General features: G+C 50.0%; 1 protein-coding gene and 1 long non-coding RNA gene across 8 annotated transcripts in view; one reads left to right on the forward strand and one right to left on the reverse strand.

The window, feature by feature from the left end:
- Nucleotides 1-17,436, reverse strand: part of pico — a 263,380-nt gene that overhangs the window by 167,789 nt on the left and 78,155 nt on the right. The window lies entirely within an intron of this gene.
- LOC135921236 (uncharacterized) overlaps nucleotides 1-17,436 on the forward strand; it is a 227,896-nt gene that overhangs the window by 22,604 nt on the left and 187,856 nt on the right. For 2 of the 3 annotated variants that reach the window (XR_011511263.1, XR_011511264.1), the window contains exon 2: nucleotides 8,345-8,681. This is a non-coding gene — a long non-coding RNA (uncharacterized lncRNA). Of the gene's footprint in view, nucleotides 1-8,344; nucleotides 8,682-10,840; nucleotides 10,970-17,436 lie in introns of those variants that run through there. The other variant, XR_010570499.1, reaches the window with a different exon arrangement.

The following is a 17,436-nucleotide window of genomic DNA, read 5'->3' on the forward strand; positions in this document are numbered from 1 at the left end:
GGACTTAGGAATAATACTGACCACCTGGGGTTCCTTAAGATGTCATTATTATAGGAAAATATTATGTCAAGAATGATCAGTATATATTATTCATCTAGAAGTCAATCATCATTTTCTGCGTGCCAATACGTCACTTCGCCTCGAAGAAGATTACCGCCGAAGGTCCCACTGCTGCTGCTGCTCAATTTGAAACGCCCGCCACAAAACGGAGAGCCGATTTAGTGCTCCACGTGGTCTTTCTCTATGGCGATCTCTGTGAATCCGCCACTGCTGACGTCTCAGGAGAGGCACCATATAGTCGACCAAAAGGTAACGCCACTCTTTCCATTTTCTCGCTTAGAAAAGCTTCGTTTCCTTGCTACGAATGACGACTTCGTTATTAGAAAAGTGGAACCCTTCAACCGAGCTCGACGTTCCTTTGGTGTCCTTGCAACATGGTTGCCTAAATCTCAAGCGCACCGCGAGTGTGCGCCTGCGTCGTCCACACCTCAGACAGCTGCTGCTATAGGGAAACCTCGAAGGGATTCAGTTTCTTAGTTCTAAGCACCAAGTGAAGTGGTTTATGATGTTAATCTGTGAAGAGTAGCAAACCGCATACATAATCTGGTTAACCTCTCTGCCTTTCACCACTCGTTTTTTTTTTTTCCTATGGTGTTAACGTGTGACAGCGCAAACAGGGCAAGGCGATCACAAGAAAAGGGCGCCGACTTTCTCGAGCACTTTTATTTCCGTAAGCTTAAAGGTTCTAAAAATGTGCATCGCTACCGATCGCAGCACCACCGCGATCCGATTGTCTATCCGCGTTATTAGTTTATTTTTGCTAGCATACGTACGCATAGTAATTTGTGTACATTTAAAAATACGTACGCAAATGCAATAAATACAGACGTCACTTCAAACTGATGGCGGACCTCCGCCTCACAATGCGGAAGGGAATAGATCTGTGTACGTTGGTTATCCATCGTAATGCAAGTAATACCTGTGTCACACAGCCACTTTCGATCGCGATCATGCCTGATCCGGATCTAAATTCTCGGCTGCGATTGACTCCCTCGCGCAGCTTGCGCAAAGGAACCAATCGCGACGAGAATTTCGATCCGTATCGGGCTTGATTGCCATCAGAAATGCGTCGTGTGACGCTCGTATTACATAGCGCAGTAAGAACGAGGGACAAGTCGAGACAGGACAAACGCTAACTTTTAACAAATATTTTATTGCGGATCCTGAGCATACATATACACCCATCTGATTTGGCTGGGAAGACGAAGGTACACTGCCACGTTCCGACTGTGTCAAGAATTCAAGCTCTTTCTTTGATAAAGCCATTGACGGCAAACTGACGCAATCCTCCCGTGCCCGTGCAACCTCGGTAGCTTCTACGATTTCCCTAGTTAAGCTACTGCGATGACGATACACACAATCTGATCAACATCTTGAAGGGCAGCGCAATACGAGGAAGACATAAGGCAGGAACACACGAAAGCGCTGAACTCACAAGTAACATTATTCGAAAGAATACACAAACCTATCTACACAACCCATAGCCACGTGATCTCCCAACGATGACGGCATTATCAGTGCGCAGGCAAAAACGCAAAATCCTGTAATCTAATATTACACTATGTGGCGGCTTAAAAATTCAAATTCTCTGTCATACAAATTTAACGATGGCATGCTTACAGAACGCTACCCTTTTTTTCCTGATATAGTGGGCCTGAACAATCTTCCTCGTAGTCTAATTTCTATGCGCGGAAAGTATTGTGGTGTTCTTATAGGTCGGAGTGCTCAGAGCAATGCCGCGCGGCATTACCCGTTAGCGAGCGCCTATGCTCAGACAGCCTAATGTTTTCAGCAACCACCTGTTTGGCTGATATCGACGTGACCGCAGTTGGGAGCGCGCACTGTCGCTGCTCCACAGCCACAACCTTGAGCAGCCAGCCTCATCAGCAAAAAAAAGGCAAAAAGTCTTAAATTGGATATTTTCTTCGCAGCAAAGACCCACAAACCTGACACTCCATTCCGAGCAATAGTCATGGAAAGGGATACGTGGCAGCGGGTTGTCTCGGGTTACTAACAAAGGCATTTGCAATCATTGGTGATCAAAGATCCTTTCGCAGTAAAAAACTCGGATCACCTCATCAGTTTCCTTTTTAAATCTAATCCTGGTGACTAATATTTTTAGCATCGATGTGCAACATGACGATCTAATAAGTGTTAAACTGTGTATCACCGAGGTTAATGATGAGCTCAAATTTTCTAGCAGCTGTGGTCTATCTGTTAGCAGTTTTCTCGATATTCTCTTTTTACTTAGTTTCAACTGTTGGTGACTGGAAAAGAAATTTATACCGACAAAAATATGACATTCACATTTGCTCCAAGGTTGCTCCGGTACTAACATTTTCCTACGTAGGGTTCATAGAAATATAGAAAGTAACTTAGATGACCGAACAATCAAAGTGCTAAGATATGTTGATGATTTTCTGATCTATGTGAACAGTACTAATTTCTAACAAACGGTTCATGATGATACTTCCTGATGTATTCCTCAAATATAGCTCAGGGTTAGATTTTAAACATGAAGTGCCAGATAAGGACGAACTACAATTTTTAGATACGAGGCTTCAGCTGATAAGCATGGGTGCTGGATGTACTGCCCAAGGTCAGAAAACCAATTTAAAATTTTCGCTCCGCACACTCGAAGGTGGTAAAAAAAATGGCATTGGTGTTTCGGTTCTATTTAAGGCACTTTCAAAATCGTGTTTTCACCAGACTTCTAAGAGTTTCCTAAAACAACTGGAGCGTTTGAGAGCGACCGGTTTTCGAGAGGATGCTATCCGCATGACCGTACAGAAGCTTGTTAAGCGTGTCAAATTAGGAGCACGCACAAGAATGAACAATGCAGAGCCTGCCGATAAGAAGAAAAAGCTGGTTGTAATTCCATATGTACATAAGCTATCAAACAGCCTCAGGAATGAAGCTTTGATGTAAAGGTTGTTTTTTCGGCCCCTAACAAGATGATCAAAATTTGAGGTAAGACTGATAGGAAGTTGGCCCAGGCTGCCTCCACTCATGCTGGGAAAGGCTGCACTGTTAAGCATACGTCCCCGCTTGTTCACTGTGGAATGGGAGTTGTTTACGAGCTTCCACTTTCCTGCGGTCACATCTATATCGGCCAAACAGGTCGTCACCATAAAGGGCCCCTGAAAGAAACGGTTCGGACAAATTTTGTAGACGCGTAGGGTACAGCTTAAGTAGAACATTCGCACCGCAATTTAAGTGAAGCGTTACGTATTAATGGAGCTACAAGCGATTAGAAGTTACCCTCCTTCCTAGCCACGCTTTTCCTCCTCAACTCGTTCGCCAAGCGAGCGGGGCTAAGCTCCGCCTTCACTGGTCCTGCGTCACGATGCGAAGTCACATCGTTCACTTCCGGTTGTTTTGGAGCACGCCCCCTCCCGCGCGAGACCTCTCCGCTAGCCACTTGGCCGTCGACCGAGAGCTATCGAAGCAGCGTGCGTTGCGAGCATTCTGTCGTAGCGCCAAACGTGTCCGGTATTCCGGTAACCACAGGAAAGCTGGTCATTTCGGCAAATGACTGGAGGCATAAACTCAAGCTGATGAAGGAACTTCAGCGCATACGTACGTGAGCAGCCTGATCGGTCTGCACGGTCCAGACACTTGCTGGCGCAGCGCTTAACCAGTCAAACAAAGCGGTATTATTCCTCTAACCAAGTGTAAAAAATTTAAACATTTATAAAAAACAACGTGTTGATGATTACACTCCTGCGAAAAATACACACCAGCAGCAAAGAAGAATACACTTCGTTGCTGCTACTGTGTATGGTTGAGCTATGTGCCACTAGGTGGCTGCACCGTGCAGACCATTCACATTTTCCCTTCTGCTCATCTCGTGGCTCATCCCGTTACGGCACAGTCAAGCAGCCAGACCCTGTGCCCTTGCGCTTACGTTTGCCCTAATACGGGACTCGCGAAACGCTATTGCGTTAGTAATCTTCCGGTGTAAAGTGACGGCCACAAACGCGCAAATCCTGGCGCCGATCGGATAGCGGCAGTCCGATGCGCAGCAGCCAGTTCGCTCGTACGCTGCCTTGCAGAGGGACACGATGTCGCAGTTTGACATATTGTCAGTCGCTACGTTTGCAGTCCACAAGGCAACAAAGTCGAATCATAGTGCTCGCGAAAAGACTGAGACCAACTCTGACCGCGGAGCTCTCGTCAAAATGGAGTACGTTGTAACACAAGCAGACGACACTTGCTGTGCGCCGGAAGTGCTTAAGTGTACTGAAAAATTGTTATTGTGCATTTTCTTTATGCTACTTTCTTTTTATAAAAACAAATTAACTAACATTCCAACTATTACGAAGATCATTTGTTCACCATAAAGTTGGAAAAATTATCGATCACGCGCCCTGGTCAGCCAATCGAATAGCTCGCCCCACTGACGTCATATGGGTGATTTCGGTCATATGGGCAGGGGCGGCTTAAAATTCCGCCGAGCAGTGCGCTGCGATCGGCAGCGATGTGCATTTTTAAACCCTTATAATAAATTACACGCTTTACGCAGAGCACTTAGATGTGTCAATTAATGATCAGAAGGACCTACCCTAACGACTCAGTACGTTCGTAGAAAATCGTCAAAAGCGTTTCAGGGTCCCTTTAACATTAGATTGTCTGAGCATGGGCGCTCGCTAACGGGTAATGCCTACTCACATGTCGCGCGGCATTGCTCTGAGCATGGGTGCACTCCCCAATCTATGAAAACACCACAATACTTGCGCATAGAAAGACTACGAGGGAGATTGTTGAGGCCTACTATATCAGAAAAAAAAGGGTAGCGCTCTGTAAGCATGCCATCGTTAAATTTGTATGACAGTGAATTTGAATTTTTAAGCCACCCTATAGTGTCACATTAGGGTACAGGATTTTGAGCTTTTGCTTGGGCACTGATAATGACGCCATCATTGGGTGAGCACGTGGCTATGGGTTGTGTACATAGCTTCATGTATGCTTTCCAATAAAGTTAGTTGTGACTTCAGCGCTGTCCTGTTCGTTCCTGCCTTGTCTTCGTCATATTGCGCTGCCTGTTCAAGATGTTCAACCAGTATCAACTCGCCCAAATGACGACCCTTCTACACTCTGATAAAAAAGAGGACGTTGTTAGGAAAGGCCTGCCGAGGTGGCAACATGCAAGTTTTCTCAGCCAGCTGCAGCTGCGAGCGTTTCGAGCTTCCCCGAAGGGAACGATGGAAGCCTATCACAATTGCTGCGGTAACTCATTTCGTAGGGACCTCAAGGTGCCACTTCAACAACCCCTCGGCGCCTTTGCGACTAAACGCGATCGGCGGACTAACTATTGTTACTTAACGCGCCACCGCCGACATGGTCTCTCTGCAGCAAGAACAGCTTCCCTAACAAACGGGCGCTTTTCGGTAAGTGGGCCCCAGGAATCGTCACAGTCTGCTGACACTCGTGGCCACTACAGTACGCAAGACAACGGACAACCGGCGGCCACGCTGTGGGGGTCAGCTCGGGGAACCAACGCGCCTTTCAAGACGTAAGCCCCGAGTTCTGCGAAGCCCGTCTCACCTCGGAGGGGCCAGTGAAACCTGTGCGGAATGTGTGTGTAAACCCCCTACCTCCTTCCCTCAAAGGCGGCCCGGTCACGAGGACTTTCAACGCTGACTGATCGAACGTTTCATTCACCTAGGGATCTAGGGAGAACGGAGTGTTTATAAGCGGCTGTTGTCGGCTGCTAGAGTGTGCTCGTCAGCGTGCTCTGTGCTGCGTGTTTGGAGCTTCGTGCTCGCATGCCGTATGCTTCGTCTACCGTGCTCCATTTGGGAGCCACGCTCGACTGTCGAATGTATGTCTTGTTTAAAATGTAAATACTGTAAATAAGCCCTGTACGCCTAGTTCCTCCCAAGTTCCTCTCTACGACCTTCAACCCTTACAAATGGTGGCAGCAGCGAGATCGTCCGACAACTCTAATAACGCCAAGGTGGCTGCGCGCCACAGTTTTTACGATAGGCTGCCAGCTGGCCGTCTGTAGCAATGTTGCCGACTTTTCGGTTGCGCTCTTGCAGACGTACATTCAAGCACCTGCCGGTCTGACTAAAGTAGTGTCTTCCACAAGAGAGTGGAATTCTGTAAGCAATTCTGCTTACAGAATTCTGCAGGTGACGTAGGTATCATTGTGCTGGATGGTGCAGTCTGGTATGCGCATTCTCGTAGGGCAGCTCAACTTGCACAAACTCAAAAACTTATTTGGCGCCGCTGTAGATTGGGAGGTCAATCCCACCACTCGTAACCCGCTGTCAAGATGGGAGTCGGTCGTGAATTAGGTGGTAGCTGGCCCATTCCGTCGTGCAACGTATCCACGCTCAGGAAGTTGACGAAGGGAAGGACTGCTTCTCATCAAGAACGAGGAATATGGGTTTATTTACAGTATCTACATAAGGACGTTGCAGATAATCAGTCTAGCACGACTGCGAGAGAAAGTACACTGAGCAGCCGCACAACAGCGGTTTATAAACACTCGGTCCTCCCTCGATCCCTAGGTGAGGGTAACGTTCGACCAGTAGACGAGCCGCCTTTCAGCGGGAGGGCTTCCGCGCCGGTTTCACGATCCGGAACACGCTTCCGCACCAGTTTCACGGACCCCACCGAGGACAGACGGTCTTTGCAGAGCTCGGGGCTTACGTCAGGAACGGTGCGTGGGAAGGGGTCTCCAACTACGTTCCCTCAGGAACTCCCTTGCTCACAGCAGACCGGGTCGGCGGTGGCGTGTTCCGTCACAAAGCCTGGTTCGTCGAACTCATCTCGGCAATCCCGCGACGCAGAGTAGTGGACGAGTGGCGGACGCATTGTCATTCGTACACAGCAGACTTAGTGACGCCATTTGGCTAGAGGACGACGGTGGGTTTCCAGGAAAAGTCGACGCCGCTGTCGCAACTGGCTGGCAAAGCTTGCACCTCAGCGGGCCGTTCTTAACACCGTGAACAACACTTTGACGCCGGAACGCTGCCCTACCTTTTTAAGATTGTGAGAAAGTTAATGCAGGCAGGGAATCACTGCTATACGTTAACTTTGTGTCTCTCTCTCCTGTCTTCCGCCCTCTGTTCGTCGCTCACGCGCGATTCGGCCTTCCTTCTGCGATGCATGCCTTCGGCAATTGAGACCGTAACGTGCCTCTTACACGCCACAGCCTCCAAGCGTGCCGCTTGCCTCTGAAGGCTTTCTACCAGGGAGCGATCGCATGACTTACAGAGGGCGCCAGACAAGAAAGAAAGCGCTATATATATATATATATATATATATATATATATATATATATATATATATATATATATATATATATATATATATATATTACTAGCGTTGAGTGTGCCGAACTGTACGGTCAAGGGGGCTTATTGGCTTTTGGCCCGTACACCCAACACACGCGATCGTCTTCGAAAAACTGCCGCAAATCTAAAAACCTAATGCTGTCATGTTCAGGAAATTCGAAGGTGAAAGTAAGTGGCCTGAAACATGCATTAAAAGAAGCTAAAGGAAGCGAAACAATAGTGTCTGTACAAACATCTCAAAACTAAAAAATCAGCATACCGGAAACTTTCTCAAACATTAAGTTCACCCAGCAGCTTAAAGGAAGCCTTACCGCATCGAGCTCAAAACAAATCACTTAAAATAGGTACAATGAACGACCCTATGAAAACACCCTGCTTTTGCAGGTAAATGTTCTTGTCCAAAGCAACAAAGGCTGACGTCAAATGGCACGATACGAGCTCTAAAAGAAGAAGAAAAATCAGCGGCACTCAATCACGCCACAGGCGTTCGAATAAAACCACGGCCCCATGCTCGCCAACTGCAGCCTCGACGCAGTGCTTCGTGTGGCAAAATACAAAAACAGATATTTTACATCAACTGCAAAAGCGGTTAACCTTTTGTGGTCACTTGACCTTAAGAATAACGGCGGTAGAATCTCTAGTCAAAAACGGGTCGACCACGTCAAGTAATTTTAACCTGATTTTCAACGAGTCCGCGACGCACTTTTGCCACGTACCAGATTCAGAGACGATTATGCGGAACGGACATTCCAGCTTACGAGTCTCAGCCGAGAAAAACATTTCCAGACATGCGCTATCGCTGCCCTCTATTTGCTTTACAACGTTCAACAGGTTGAGCTGCTCGCACAGCTTCTCTGCTCGAGACTTAATTTTCTTCATCGACACTCGTCGGGCTGGGATGGCAGTGATAGCTGCAAGCGCCTTGTCACGGAACACTCGACGCTTCAGGACAGCGAATCCACCCTGTTTATCCGCAGGCACCGACCGTGCTCCCGAAGAGTGGCTGCCACACACGTGCGAGACGGACAACCGGACGCTCCCGTCCGCAACTCGCGAGCACACTCACTCGCCGGGACACACGGGAGTGCGCGGCTGGAGTGCGGGACACCGGAGCCCCGCGGACGTCGGCGCGGAGGCTGCTGCCACTCGGCGACACCGTACGACGCCACGTCGAGAACGCGGAATGGACGAGCAATCTGGAAAACAGGCGCCATTCCTGGCCCAGTAGAGGCGAGCCTGTCTCCGCCAATTTGCTCGAAGGATCTTGCACAGCCTCACAGGATGGTTGATCGAGGGACGGAAGCCGCCAAACAGGTAACGTTTCATGCTTATGCGGATCGTCTGCAGCCGACGGGTCATTAAAATAGGGGCACCGATGCCTTCTCTGGCGCGGAAGGAACCTCCCGAATGGTGCCATGTGCATGCGCTGTGTGTATCACGCTCGTCCTGCACTTCAGCCGAGTGCTGCAGGGAGTAGCGTGACATTCCGAGCAAGCGCCCGCGATTCGCTGTCCGCCGTCGGTAGCCATGCACTGCAGCTGAGCTTAACTTGTATCGGATCTCTCGTTAGTGCTAACGGTTTGACCGTGAACTTGAAAGCGGAATGCTGCGACCATTTTCTCTGTGGCCGACTCGGAGGAGTCTTTCGATTGTTTTGAGACCGATGAACAGCACTAACAAATCTTTGGGTTAATAAAGTTCACGTTAAATATATGTTGAAATTCATGCCCTCTGCGTTCTCTTTTTCTCGCGGAAAAAAATTTTGTCCTGGCCATCTTGAACTTTGGTGCCGTTCCGGGATAGCGCGCACACCCCACTTTGCCGGTAGTTTCGACGGTGTATACGCGAGCGCTGCACGTCAGCACCTCCTTGGTGGACAGTTCTGGAGAAAGGCGCTTTCAGCGCATTGGTAAGGGAGCACATTTTAAGAGCACAGTTTGCCCTGTATGGTAGCAGTAAAATCTCAAACAAGTCGAGATCTGTGAAACAAAAAGCTTTGTGAAGGCAACGCGTTCTCTACAATGCCTCGAAACTATCAGAACGTCCGCCACGGAGTTGAGGCTCACCGGTGACAGGCAGCGAATGACGCGACCAAGTTTGTCGCAAGTGGTCGCCTTTCTCCAAAGCGACCATTTTATTTTATTTATTTCCACAATACTGCGAACATCTGTCCTAGCAGGAGGGGGCTACACGAGCAAATACAACAAAAAACCAGCCACCAAAACACATCAAGTGTGTGTTTGTAACCAGTGGGAATTTCATATCCTTGATTGTTTCCGAAAAAAAAAACAGTATTTAAAAAAGAGTTTGTTTCTGCAAACAATAGTTTAATAGACTGGCTGTGTTTGAGGCGGGAAATTCGAGATGTCTTATTAATGATATAGTCACGCGGTTGTACTTCTAGTTTCCTATAGTAAAGCCGGCGAAACAAATTTAATCTGGCAATTTTTCTTCCGTCAGTTGATGGTTCCAAGTTTGCGGTTTCCAGCATAATGGTTGGGGAACAACGTTGTTTGATGCGTTTATAAACGAAGCGAGCGACTAACCTTTGGATTATTTCTAGATTTGAGAGCGTTAGCTCTTACACATCACGTTTCTCGATTTCTTGGGGTCTGCTACCACCTCCCTTCGGCGTGAAATTTTCAGCCCCAGCAATTCAAGATGGCGGCCCCATAGTATATCGATATAGCTACCCAATCGGTGATTGACTGGTGACGTCACCGACAAATCCAAGATGGCGGCCCTTATAGTAAACCAATAGCAACCTAACAGGTGATTAGTCAAGTGACTGCGACGTTATAATCCAAGATGGTGGTCAAATTCTGGTGCCAATGATGACGTCGTGATCAATATGACGCATAGAAGTGAAACCACGTGATTATGGCGTCATAATCAAAGATGGCGTCATACTTAAGGAATCTCAAATCCAAGATGGCGGCCAAATGCGGATGTCAATCATGATATCATAATCCAATATGGCGGCATAGTATCGGAATCTGAAATAGGCGGCCAAAGTCGGGTGCCAATGATGACGTAACGGTTGAATATGGCGGAGGTGGAACCACGTGATTATGACGCCATGGGACGAAATGGCGCCATAGTTTCGGTTTCTGAAATCCAAGATGGCGGCTCTCGCTACATTTTCATCGGATATGATCTAGGGTGGCTCTAGAGTTGAAATGTCTGCACTTGTTCAAAAGTAATATCGTTATAACTAGGGACTTCGACTGCTCCGGCGACTTGTAATGTGTGGTCGCGACGATTCAATTTTTTTCCTTTTCTTCCAAATTCTGGTGCGTCTCAATATTATTGTTTGTCCGGTTGCATAGCACTGCATGTTTATCGGTCTTCTGTGCGAGCAATTTCCCGCAGCATTTTTTTATCAAATACATTCATTGTTTGGTGCTAACACAAGTGAGCATATGCCATGCTTTCTTTTTAATGTGCTTATTACAGTTCCCTATCCATTCCAGTTAACTTGCCAATGTCTAGGGGACTCGGCGCTCAGTGCTCGCCCCGAGCGGAAGTGCGCAACGAGAGCTCCGCCGAACTCTGAGAGCTCCCTGTCATCGCCGGACGAACTTTGGCCCGCCGCACTGCGCCTCGCCTAAACACCGGCGGCCTCGGTCGGCCCCAACACAGGGCGCCCTGACCCCGCGCCGCACTGCAGGCGCTTCGCCGCCGCCGCTGCCATGCTCGGCATGGATCCGCCGCCCTCAACAGCTACGACTGCATCGCAGCCTGCGCAATCCACCACGCTGAACCCACAGGGCAAGGACTTTGGTGACGCTTCGCAGGGAGCATTTACGTGCGTGACCGCTTCAGCACCACGGCACGGCGAGGCCACCACCATAGTTTCGAAGTTGACAGATGGCTTCAACCTCTCCACAGTAACACCAATCAAGCTGAGCCTACAAATTCGTCGGGCGGCCCACCTTGCCAAGTTCGAGAGGCAGGACACAGTCGTGAAAATTCGAACTACCCAAAACCTCATCGCCATCGACACGTACCGTGCATCGGCCACCACAAAACTCCTCGCCTTACAGTTCGTGGATGTCTGCGGAAAATCGCACCCTGTGAGTGCGTACTGCGCCAACGACCCACAGAACGCCCGCGCCGTCCTGCACGGTGTACCATTCTCCTTTTCTGAAGATGCCGTACAGGAAGAACTCCTTATTCCGGGCCGAAAAATCCGGTCTTTTCGGCGACTTGGCAAGACGGCGTCTCTCATCATCACGGTAGAGGGGCCTGAAATACCGAAGAGCGCCATCCTGTTTTCAGCGGTCTACCGGCTTTACCCACCCAAGCCGAAATGCCTTCAGTGCTGGCATTGTTACAACCTGAAACACAGATCTGATGTCTGCCCCAACGCCTCGAAATATTCGTGCTGTAGATATTGTGGGCAACATTTCCCCCCTGGAACTGACACGTCAACTACTCTTCACGAGTGCGATATGCGCTGCTGCAACTGCGGGGGTGACCACCCGGCTACGGACGCAAACTGCCCACACCGCCGCGCTGCAGAGGAGGCACTTCGCCGACGCAAACCACCGACACGGATCAATCCAAATCACCGAGCAGCCCACCACCTCCCACGACCGCCTACTCGAGAAGACTCCGGCGTGCCAACCAGCAACCGGTTTTCGGCACTTGACACCGACTGCAGCCGTAGCCGTAGCCATAGTCGCAACCAGAGTCAAAGTCACAACCGCAAGCCCAGTCAAAATGGGCCCAAACAAAAACCGAAGCCCGCCCACAAGCAGAAGATGGATTTCAGACAGAGCCAGACAGCTAAATCACAAAGTGATCAACACGATCCGCGCCGTCCTTCGTGGCAGCAACTACCTAAACCCAAGCCTGCTGCTGACGACCCTAACTGGCCTGCGCTACCTAACCAGCGACAGACGCAGTCTACGCCTTTAAAGGTGAGTGGTACAGCTCTCCCAGAAGCTGCCCCCGCTCCGCAGCCCTCCCCATTGAGCTCAGACCTTCTGTCAGAGGAGTTAGATGCACGTATTCGTCGCATCATGCAACAAGCGATCGAATGAACTATCGCAACTATAATTACTGAACAGATGCAACGCGCCATTCTGACCGCTCTAACCCCCTTGTCAAACCGATTTGCGCAAATTTCCACCCGTATCCAACATATAGAGGACACTATGCACCCACACAAACGCCCCATTCCCCATAACCCTTCTGAATCACAACATGGCCACTAACTCTAGGCAAACACCTCCGATCCCAACCCCACCATCCCCATCTCTCACGATATGGCAATGGAACTGTCATGCTTTCAGACGCAAGAAACAACAGCTCCAGCAACATATGCTATTCATGAAAACAGAACCAGACATTCTTGTGTTGCAGGAGACTGATGGTGCCTTTCCCCTCACTGGCTATGAACATTTTGTTGCTCCTAGTATTACATACAAACAACGGGGCACGTCAGACCCACTTACTCCTACAGTGACGGTGACTTACATCAAGAGCTCCTTGCCCACAATGCAACTCGACACTACGCATATGAATACATCGACTGCTGAGCACGTGAGCACTAGGACAGACGTTCATGGTCACAGTCTAGATATTTTGAACTGTTATTGGACGCCAAACCAAAATATCTGGCCGTTATCAAGCTACAACCCCTCCCAGCAACGCTTAACACCTCACCATACTGTCCTTATCCTCGGAGACTTCAACTGTCGACACCCCTGTAGGGGATATGACCAAACATCAGCACTCGGCCGCAAGTTAGACACCTTCATGTCAAACTACAAAGTCTCTCTCCTAAACGACATTGCCACTCCCGCCAGGCTGGGGAACTCACGTGGGAAGGACACAAACCCTGATCTCACTTGGTCAATCAGCCGCTACAACATTCAATGGGCGAATACCCAAGACACTCTGGGGAGCGATCACACTATTATTGAGATCCGGCTTCCCTTGCGTACACAAAGGCCAAGTCGGACACCCCGCCACCAAACCATCTGTCTCGTTGACTGGAACAAGGCGCGTAAACGACTCGAACTGTACGAGATTGATGAGAACACTGACCCCACAGAATGGACAAACAATGTACTGCAGGTCGTGTCCCAACATGCTTCCCGCATTGCCGCCACAGAGGATCAACCCCAGGTCGACACTCGCCTCTTAACCCTCTGGGAACGACGCCGCAGACTGGTGAGCTGGTGGCGCCGTGCAAAGAATAATAGGACGCTCCACCAACGTATACACACCATAACTCAGGAGAGCCAGGAATACGCTGACCAACTGGCATCTCAACGGTGGTGGCAAACATGTGAAGACCTCAATGGCCAGCTTCACACACCTAGAGTATGGCAAATCTTTCACACTCTCATGGGCCAAGCCAAACCTCGCTACGCCCTCCAACGATATCAAATGCAGACCGGGCGCTCCACAGGAGAAATTATCCAAGAACTGCGAGAGACATTTTACCCGGAGTTCAACCCACCACCACTTGCACTCTTTCCGCAATCACCAACTAAGCCAGAAGGGATTGACTCCGCATTCACACTCCAGGAGCTGCGGTCAGCACTCATGCAGCTCCGACGAAATACAACTCCGGGTCCGGATCAGATAACATATACCATGCTCCGCAACTTGCCCGAAAACCACCAGAAGCATCTTCTACACCTCATTAACTATGCATGGGAGACGGGGAACATTCCACAGTCATGGAAGGAAGCTTTAGTTATTTTCTACCCCAAACCTGGCAAACCTCCCAACACACTTAAAAACCTTCGACCGATATCCCTCACATCGTGCGCGGGAAAATTGATGGAAAAGATGGCCCTGACGAGACTACAATGGCACCTTGAGAGTCAGGGCCATCTCCCACACACACTCATCGGCTTCGGCAGGCACGTATGCGCCCAAGACGTGGCCCTGCAAATTACCACAAATGTCTACGATCACCCTAGCTCGGCACAACTGTGGACAATTGTAGGCGTGGATATCAAACGTGCCTTCGATAGCGTCCTGCACCAAGCCATCATTAACAACCTAGCAGCCACCAAACCCGGAGAATGCATGGTTCGCTACGTCTGCGGCTTCCTCAGTGCTAGGCAAGTGCGCTTCTTGGGTCCGGACACCCAGCCATCCATCTGCTTCCCTATAAACCGAGGAACGCCACAAGGTTCCATTCTGTCACCGACTCTATTCAACTTGGCGATGAAGGACCTCCCCGCAAAGCTCAACCTCGTTACAGGTTTACGCCATGCAATATACGCTGATGACATCACACTTTGGTGTGCCACCGGAAACCCAGGCAAACAGGAAGCCACACTTCAAACCGGCTTAGACATCGTCGACACCTACATACACCAGCTTCTTGTCCTCACATGCTCCCCGGAAAAATCAGAGTACATCGTCGTACTGAATTCCTCTACGCGCAAAGCAGCTGCTGAACGCGCCCACATCACCTTGACTATGACCGGCGAACCTATCCCGCGCAGAAAATCCGTCCGCATCCTCGGATTTCTGTGGCAAGAGAATGGACGTAGTGCGGAGTGGCTACGGCGCATTCTCCATCAGGCAAGTCAGGTCATACACATGATGACACGCGTAAGCAAGCGCCACACAGGCCTGCGTGAACACGAACTCCGTAAAATTGCTGAGGCAGCAATCTACTCCCGAATCCTCTATGGCCTGCCATACGCTGCACTTACACGCACCCAGACCAAACGACTCGAGGCTTCTTTGCGAAGATGTCACCGCATTGAAATGGGTGTTCCCAGGTACGCCAGTAGCATCGATGTTGAAGGCGCAACCCTGCACAACACCTTGGATGTGAAGGTCCAAGCACACCGGGAGTCTCAGCATCTCCGTCTGAGCACCTCGTCCCAAGGACGCGCCGTCCTGCGAATGTTGGGACACGACACTTCACCCCTTCCACCTCTTTCCATCGACCCTCCACCATGGATAACTATCCCTCGAATCGAAGTCCGACCGATACCCCGGAATATGCACTCCGAACGCAACGCAGGCAGGCGACAGGCGCGGGCGACCCATCTAACTGACCCAGCGCATGACACCTACTATGTTGACGCCGCCTTCTCGCCGACCGCATCCAAGACGGCAGTCATCGGCCCTCAGGGTGACATCACTCGTTGGCATAGCGGAGTACCGTCACCAACCGACGCCGAGATCCTTGCCATATTGGAAGCCATTACTATTACTCCTCACTCCACGCCAACCATAACCGTTCGCTCAGACAGCCAGGAAGCCCTTCGTTCTTCCGCAAACAACCTACTTCCCTGTCATATTGGGGCATCCCTCGCGCTACACATGCAACAACATCCCTCACTACACGTCCTCTCGGAGTGGGTGCCGGGCCATCAGGGGATACAGGGAAATGAGCGTGCTCATTCCCTCGCTCGCGAGTCTGAAATACCGAGCGCTCCTATTCCATGGCCTGACACCTATTGCGCCAGAATACACCGCGCTGAACACCGCAAGCAAAGCCGCGCTAGGCTCCGCGAACTGCGCTCGTCTGCATGTACCCTTCCGGCCCCCGATACCTCCTTCACCCACCACGACGGTTCCCTAATTCGTCAGGCTCAAACTCTAACATTGGCGAATGACGCCATGCAGCACATTATTGAACAACGCCGTGGCCACCCGGCATGCCCGGTGTGCGGCGGCTATCCCGACGTTCGCCACACGACACGTACTGGACCTGACCCCGTGCACAGACCTCGCCTTACTATCTCCCCACCTCTTCCCTGAGCCCATCTATTCCTTACTGTTGGGAGAGCTGGACCACTCCGCCTGAACCCCACCGAGCCGCTTTTTGGTGGCTCCTTGTGCAACAAATAAGGCACGTCCAGGGCGCCACCACACCCCCCGCTCCGGGTGCTACTACATGATCACACGGCACCGAGGCGGCGGACTGCACGGACGAAGAGCCGTTTCAAATAAAGTTTTATTCATTCATTCATTCAATGTCTAGCATCAATAAGTTCACGGATCCAAAGCTTCATTCATGACATTAGCCTGGCAGCACGCACGGGCGAGCGTCTCGGTGCCGGTTATTTCCTACTCACCGCGAACATCGCAGCCCCGACGCCGTAGCAGAAACGTTCCTTGCGGAAGTGCTCATGCACACCCCAGTTATTGTAGCCGATGGCTGCTTGCCGGTCCTAAGTTTCGGGATCCAACCTTCACTCTGCTTCTTGTCCTCTGGGTAAGTGTGGAGGCTGACATCGGGCTCCGTCGCGTACGTCCGGCACTGCGGCACCGAGCACTAGCCCACCATGTTGCACACCTTCCAAGGCAGCCACTAACTATTATAGTGATTTCAAGAGTTGTCAAGCAGACACCAGAAGCGGGAAGACCTCTTAGAACGACAGAAAGCTGAGCTAGTCGGTAAGGATTCATTATGCAAAAAAAGAGGTGAGGCGTGCAGACAGGACACAAGAGTAGAGAAGTGGACAACACGAACGACGACTATCAAATGAAGGGAGCACTGAGGCGAAAAAAGAAAGAAGACACAAAACTCATCTGCGCAAGCTCAGGAATGGTATTCCCACGTGTCAGTCGAGTATATGTGCCGGTCTACGTGAGATATAACTGTTAAGGCACTTAATCTCTTCCTTATGTGAAGTAATCGAAGGCTGACTCACGCACGCACTTCCACCATTGTAGATATGCCATGCCTCTACCATAAGACGCATATCTTCATTCTTATGCCTCTACAATATCGCGCATTCATCTAACTCTGGCATGCAGTTAAAATGTTGGCAATGTAGGGAAAGAATAGAAGGCGATCCACCAGTTAACGACCTTTTATGTTACATTAGCCTCTGATTGATACACCGTCCCGTTTGCCCTCCGTAGAACTGGCCACAGCTAAAGGGGATTTTATAAACCCCACCCATACGGCAGTCAGTAAAACTGTTGTTCTTATTGTGCTTCACGGGACAAATATCTGATCTTTTTTTGCTTTTCACCTGCTCCTTTTTCCCCTGCACGGCAGCGCGTATCTTACCTAGCTTATTGGGAGCAGTGAAAGCAACAACAAACATCATAATGACACGTGTATTTA

The sequence above is a fragment of the Dermacentor albipictus genome, chromosome 1, assembly GCF_038994185.2.
Source record: "Dermacentor albipictus isolate Rhodes 1998 colony chromosome 1, USDA_Dalb.pri_finalv2, whole genome shotgun sequence".
Taxonomy (NCBI): domain Eukaryota; kingdom Metazoa; phylum Arthropoda; class Arachnida; order Ixodida; family Ixodidae; genus Dermacentor; species Dermacentor albipictus.